We start from the raw sequence: 5,000 nt of genomic DNA on the forward strand, positions 1-5,000 counted from the left end.
GATAGCTCAGCTGGTAGAGCGGAGGACTGTAGGAGGAGCGTTGGCAATCCTTAGGTCGCTGGTTCGACTCCGGCTCGAAGGAGGTTGTTTTTCACGTGCCCACCTTTTTTGGGGGGGCCGGCCTTCTGAAAGCGGCCAACAGAGCTTCATTTCACAGTCCGCCATTGGGGGGGAGGGGGGGCAAAAGAGCTTTCCCTGACCGGGAATCGAACCCGGGCCGCGGCGGTGAGAGCGCCGAATCCTAACCACTAGACCACCAGGGAAGAGCCGATCTAATGCTGGCCTGCTAATAACATGAGAACAAGCAGACAGCAATACAGGCTTCTGTGACGTCAAAAACCAACGAGTCGGGCTGCAAGCACGAGAATCCCCAGGCGGTGGGCCAGTGGCGCAATGGATAACGCGTCTGACTACGGATCAGAAGATTCTAGGTTCGACTCCTGGCTGGCTCGCTCTCTGATTTTTGCGTAATGCAGTTTGGTTTTGATGTCACAGGCTTGCCGAATTGTTGCCCTATTCCTACGTGCCACCCGAGCTTTGAGAAAAAGTTGGACACGAAATGAAATCCGAACTAGCCAATAATCAGCAACTCACCCGGTTAAAACCGCGTCTCAGTTTCATTGTTAATCTCATGATTTTTTCATTTCTGTACCTTGACAGACCGGCGATAGGCTGTTTTTCCTTGAGATAACGGTTACAATGCAAGACCACGCTTGTTTTTTCAAATGCGTGGCGTGAGTATTTTTTGATTTTTTTTTTTACCCGGACAAGGCTTCCGCTGACCAGTTCCCATATGGTCTAGCGGTCAGGATTCCTGGTTTTCACCCAGGCGGCCCGGGTTCGACTCCCGGTATGGGAAGGTGGGCTCCTCTTTGCTACCGGTCAGGATTCCTGGTTTTCACCCAGGCGGCCTGGGTTCGACTCCCGGTATGGGAAGGCGGGCTCCTCTTTGCTACCGGTCAGGAGATAACGGTTACAATGCAAGACCACGCTTGTTTTTTCGAATGCGTGGCGTGAGTATTTTTGGAATCTTTTTTTTTACCCGGACAAGGCTTCCGCTGACCAGTTCCCACGAAATGAAATCCAAACTAGCCAATAATCAGCAACTTACCCGGTTAAAACCGCGTCTCAGTTTCATTGTTAATCTCGTGATTTTTTCATTTCTGTACCTTGACAGACGGGCGATAGGCTGTTTTTCCTTGAGATAACGGTCACAATGCAAGACCACACTTGTTTTTTCGAATGCGTGGCGTGAGTATTTTTGGAATCTTTTTTTTTACCCGGACAAGGCTTCCACTGACCAGTTCCCATATGGTCTACCGCCAGGATTCCTGGTTTTCACCTAGGTGGCCCGGGTTCGACTCCCGGTATTGGAAGGTGGGCTCCTCTGTGCTTCCCTCTACGAAAAAGGGCCACACGTCTTCCTGCGTCGAAAGCCGTTTTTTGGCCAGCAGTCGAGCTGCAGAAACCTAATAGGCCGAGGTTGTGACCCCACAGGCCGAGGTTGTGACCCCACAGACCTGCGCCTTCGATAGCTCAGCTGGTAGAGCGGAGGACTGTAGGAGGAGCGTTGGCAATCCTTAGGTCGCTGGTTCGACTCCGGCTCGAAGGAGGTTGTTTTTCACGTGCCCACCTTTTTTGGGGGGGCCGGCCTTCTGAAAGCGGCCAACAGAGCTTGATTTCACAGTCCGCCATTGGGGGGGAGGGGGGGCAAAAGAGCTTTCCCTGACCGGGAATCGAACCCGGGCCGCGGCGGTGAGAGCGCCGAATCCTAACCACTAGACCACCAGGGAAGAGCCGATCTAATGCTGGCCTGCTAATAACATGAGAACAAGCAGACAGCAATACAGGCTTCTGTCACGTCAAAAACCAACGAGTCGGGCTGCAAGCACGAGGATCCCCAGGCGGTGGGCCAGTGGCGCAATGGATAACGCGTCTGACTACGGATCAGAAGATTCTAGGTTCGACTCCTGGCTGGCTCGCTCTCTGATTTTTGCGTAATGCAGTTTGGTTTTGATGTCACAGGCTTGCCGAATTGTTGCCCTATTCCTACGTGCCACCCGAGCTTTGAGAAAAAGTTGGACACGAAATGAAATCCGAACTAGCCAATAATCAGCAACTCACCCGGTTAAAACCGCGTCTCAGTTTCATTGTTAATCTCATGATTTTTTCATTTCTGTACCTTGACAGACCGGCGATAGGCTGTTTTTCCTTGAGATAACGGTTACAATGCAAGACCACGCTTGTTTTTTCAAATGCGTGGCGTGAGTATTTTTTGATTTTTTTTTTTACCCGGACAAGGCTTCCGCTGACCCGTTCCCATATGGTCTAGCGGTCAGGATTCCTGGTTTTCACCCAGGCGGCCCGGGTTCGACTCCCGTTATGGGAAGGCGGGCTCCTCTTTGCTACCGGTCAGGATTCCTGGTTTTCACCCAGGCGGCCTGGGTTCGACTCCCGGTATGGGAAGGCGGGCTCCTCTTTGCTACCGGTCAGGAGATAACGGTTACAATGCAAGACCACGCTTGTTTTTTCGAATGCGTGGCGTGAGTATTTTTGGAATCTTTTTTTTTACCCGGACAAGGCTTCCGCTGACCAGTTCCCACGAAATGAAATCCAAACTAGCCAATAATCAGCAACTTACCCGGTTAAAACCGCGTCTCAGTTTCATTGTTAATCTCGTGATTTTTTCATTTCTGTACCTTGACAGACGGGCGATAGGCTGTTTTTCCTTGAGATAACGGTCACAATGCAAGACCACACTTGTTTTTTCGAATGCGTGGCGTGAGTATTTTTGGAATCTTTTTTTTTACCCGGACAAGGCTTCCACTGACCAGTTCCCATATGGTCTACCGCCAGGATTCCTGGTTTTCACCTAGGTGGCCCGGGTTCGACTCCCGGTATTGGAAGGTGGGCTCCTCTGTGCTTCCCTCTACGAAAAAGGGCCACACGTCTTCCTGCGTCGAAAGCCGTTTTTTGGCCAGCAGTCGAGCTGCAGAAACCTAATAGGCCGAGGTTGTGACCCCACAGGCCGAGGTTGTGACCCCACAGACCTGCGCCTTCGATAGCTCAGCTGGTAGAGCGGAGGACTGTAGGAGGAGCGTTGGCAATCCTTAGGTCGCTGGTTCGACTCCGGCTCGAAGGAGGTTGTTTTTCACGTGCCCACCTTTTTTGGGGGGGCCGGCCTTCTGAAAGCGGCCAACAGAGCTTCATTTCACAGTCCGCCATTGGGGGGGAGGGGGGGCAAAAGAGCTTTCCCTGACCGGGAATCGAACCCGGGCCGCGGCGGTGAGAGCGCCGAATCCTAACCACTAGACCACCAGGGAAGAGCCGATCTAATGCTGGCCTGCTAATAACATGAGAACAAGCAGACAGCAATACAGGCTTCTGTGACGTCAAAAACCAACGAGTCGGGCTGCAAGCACGAGAATCCCCAGGCGGTGGGCCAGTGGCGCAATGGATAACGCGTCTGACTACGGATCAGAAGATTCTAGGTTCGACTCCTGGCTGGCTCGCTCTCTGATTTTTGCGTAATGCAGTTTGGTTTTGATGTCACAGGCTTGCCGAATTGTTGCCCTATTCCTACGTGCCACCCGAGCTTTGAGAAAAAGTTGGACACGAAATGAAATCCGAACTAGCCAATAATCAGCAACTCACCCGGTTAAAACCGCGTCTCAGTTTCATTGTTAATCTCATGATTTTTTCATTTCTGTACCTTGACAGACCGGCGATAGGCTGTTTTTCCTTGAGATAACGGTTACAATGCAAGACCACGCTTGTTTTTTCAAATGCGTGGCGTGAGTATTTTTTGATTTTTTTTTTTACCCGGACAAGGCTTCCGCTGACCCGTTCCCATATGGTCTAGCGGTCAGGATTCCTGGTTTTCACCCAGGCGGCCCGGGTTCGACTCCCGGTATGGGAAGGCGGGCTCCTCTTTGCTACCGGTCAGGATTCCTGGTTTTCACCCAGGCGGCCTGGGTTCGACTCCCGGTATGGGAAGGCGGGCTCCTCTTTGCTACCGGTCAGGAGATAACGGTTACAATGCAAGACCACGCTTGTTTTTTCGAATGCGTGGCGTGAGTATTTTTGGAATCTTTTTTTTTACCCGGACAAGGCTTCCGCTGACCAGTTCCCACGAAATGAAATCCAAACTAGCCAATAATCAGCAACTTACCCGGTTAAAACCGCGTCTCAGTTTCATTGTTAATCTCGTGATTTTTTCATTTCTGTACCTTGACAGACGGGCGATAGGCTTTTTTTCCTTGAGATAACGGTCACAATGCAAGACCACACTTGTTTTTTCGAATGCGTGGCGTGAGTATTTTTGGAATCTTTTTTTTTACCCGGACAAGGCTTCCACTGACCAGTTCCCATATGGTCTACCGCCAGGATTCCTGGTTTTCACCTAGGTGGCCCGGGTTCGACTCCCGGTATTGGAAGGTGGGCTCCTCTGTGCTTCCCTCTACGAAAAAGGGCCACACGTCTTCCTGCGTCGAAAGCCGTTTTTTGGCCAGCAGTCGAGCTGCAGAAACCTAATAGGCCGAGGTTGTGACCCCACAGGCCGAGGTTGTGACCCCACAGACCTGCGCCTTCGATAGCTCAGCTGGTAGAGCGGAGGACTGTAGGAGGAGCGTTGGCAATCCTTAGGTCGCTGGTTCGAAGGAGGTTGTTTTTCACGTGCCCACCTTTTTTGGGGGGGCCGGTCTTCTGAAAGCGGCCAACAGAGCTTGATTTCACAGTCCGCCATTGGGGGGGAGGGGGGGCAAAAGAGCTTTCCCTGACCGGGAATCGAACCCGGGCCGCGGCGGTGAGAGCGCCAAATCCTAACCACTAGACCACCAGGGAAGAGCCGATCTAATGCTGGCCTGCTAATAACATGAGAACAAGCAGACAGCAATACAGGCTTCTGTCACGTCGAAAACCAACGAGTCGGGCTGCAAGCACGAGGATCCCCAGGCGGTGGGCCAGTGGCGCAATGGATAACGCGTCTGACTACGGATCAG

The 5,000-nt window shown here is 52.1% G+C and overlaps 14 non-coding genes across 14 annotated transcripts in view; 10 read left to right on the forward strand and 4 right to left on the reverse strand.

The window, feature by feature from the left end:
- Positions 1-82, forward strand: part of trnay-gua (transfer RNA tyrosine (anticodon GUA)) — an 87-nt gene extending 5 nt beyond the window's left edge. Inside the window, 2 exon segments of the tRNA in view lie at positions 1-32; positions 47-82. The exon segment at positions 1-32 is cut by the window's left edge and continues 5 nt beyond it. This is a non-coding gene — a tRNA (tRNA-Tyr).
- Positions 83-191: 109 nt separating this feature from the next.
- trnae-cuc (transfer RNA glutamic acid (anticodon CUC)) lies at positions 192-263 on the reverse strand. Its single transcript has one exon. It is a non-coding gene; the product is annotated as a tRNA-Glu (tRNA).
- A 116-nt stretch (positions 264-379) lies between these two features.
- Positions 380-452, forward strand: trnar-acg (transfer RNA arginine (anticodon ACG)). Its single transcript has one exon. It is a non-coding gene; the product is annotated as a tRNA-Arg (tRNA).
- Positions 453-787: 335 nt separating this feature from the next.
- On the forward strand, positions 788-859 carry trnae-uuc (transfer RNA glutamic acid (anticodon UUC)). The gene has a single exon. It is a non-coding gene; the product is annotated as a tRNA-Glu (tRNA).
- A 666-nt stretch (positions 860-1,525) lies between these two features.
- On the forward strand, positions 1,526-1,612 carry trnay-gua (transfer RNA tyrosine (anticodon GUA)). The gene is given in 2 exon segments: positions 1,526-1,562; positions 1,577-1,612. It is a non-coding gene; the product is annotated as a tRNA-Tyr (tRNA).
- A 109-nt stretch (positions 1,613-1,721) lies between these two features.
- trnae-cuc (transfer RNA glutamic acid (anticodon CUC)) lies at positions 1,722-1,793 on the reverse strand. The gene has a single exon. It is a non-coding gene; the product is annotated as a tRNA-Glu (tRNA).
- A 116-nt stretch (positions 1,794-1,909) lies between these two features.
- Positions 1,910-1,982, forward strand: trnar-acg (transfer RNA arginine (anticodon ACG)). The gene has a single exon. It is a non-coding gene; the product is annotated as a tRNA-Arg (tRNA).
- Positions 1,983-2,317: 335 nt separating this feature from the next.
- Positions 2,318-2,389, forward strand: trnae-uuc (transfer RNA glutamic acid (anticodon UUC)). Its single transcript has one exon. It is a non-coding gene; the product is annotated as a tRNA-Glu (tRNA).
- A 666-nt stretch (positions 2,390-3,055) lies between these two features.
- On the forward strand, positions 3,056-3,142 carry trnay-gua (transfer RNA tyrosine (anticodon GUA)). Its single transcript is given in 2 exon segments — positions 3,056-3,092; positions 3,107-3,142. It is a non-coding gene; the product is annotated as a tRNA-Tyr (tRNA).
- Positions 3,143-3,251: 109 nt separating this feature from the next.
- Positions 3,252-3,323, reverse strand: trnae-cuc (transfer RNA glutamic acid (anticodon CUC)). The gene has a single exon. It is a non-coding gene; the product is annotated as a tRNA-Glu (tRNA).
- Positions 3,324-3,439: 116 nt separating this feature from the next.
- Positions 3,440-3,512, forward strand: trnar-acg (transfer RNA arginine (anticodon ACG)). The gene has a single exon. It is a non-coding gene; the product is annotated as a tRNA-Arg (tRNA).
- A 335-nt stretch (positions 3,513-3,847) lies between these two features.
- On the forward strand, positions 3,848-3,919 carry trnae-uuc (transfer RNA glutamic acid (anticodon UUC)). Its single transcript has one exon. It is a non-coding gene; the product is annotated as a tRNA-Glu (tRNA).
- An 851-nt stretch (positions 3,920-4,770) lies between these two features.
- On the reverse strand, positions 4,771-4,842 carry trnae-cuc (transfer RNA glutamic acid (anticodon CUC)). The gene has a single exon. It is a non-coding gene; the product is annotated as a tRNA-Glu (tRNA).
- A 116-nt stretch (positions 4,843-4,958) lies between these two features.
- trnar-acg (transfer RNA arginine (anticodon ACG)) overlaps positions 4,959-5,000 on the forward strand; it is a 73-nt gene continuing 31 nt past the window's right edge. Inside the window, exon 1 of the tRNA in view lies at positions 4,959-5,000. This exon is cut by the window's right edge and continues 31 nt beyond it. This is a non-coding gene — a tRNA (tRNA-Arg).

Source organism: Garra rufa, chromosome 2 (assembly GCF_049309525.1).
Source record: "Garra rufa chromosome 2, GarRuf1.0, whole genome shotgun sequence".
Classification (NCBI taxonomy): Eukaryota; Metazoa; Chordata; class Actinopteri; order Cypriniformes; family Cyprinidae; genus Garra; species Garra rufa.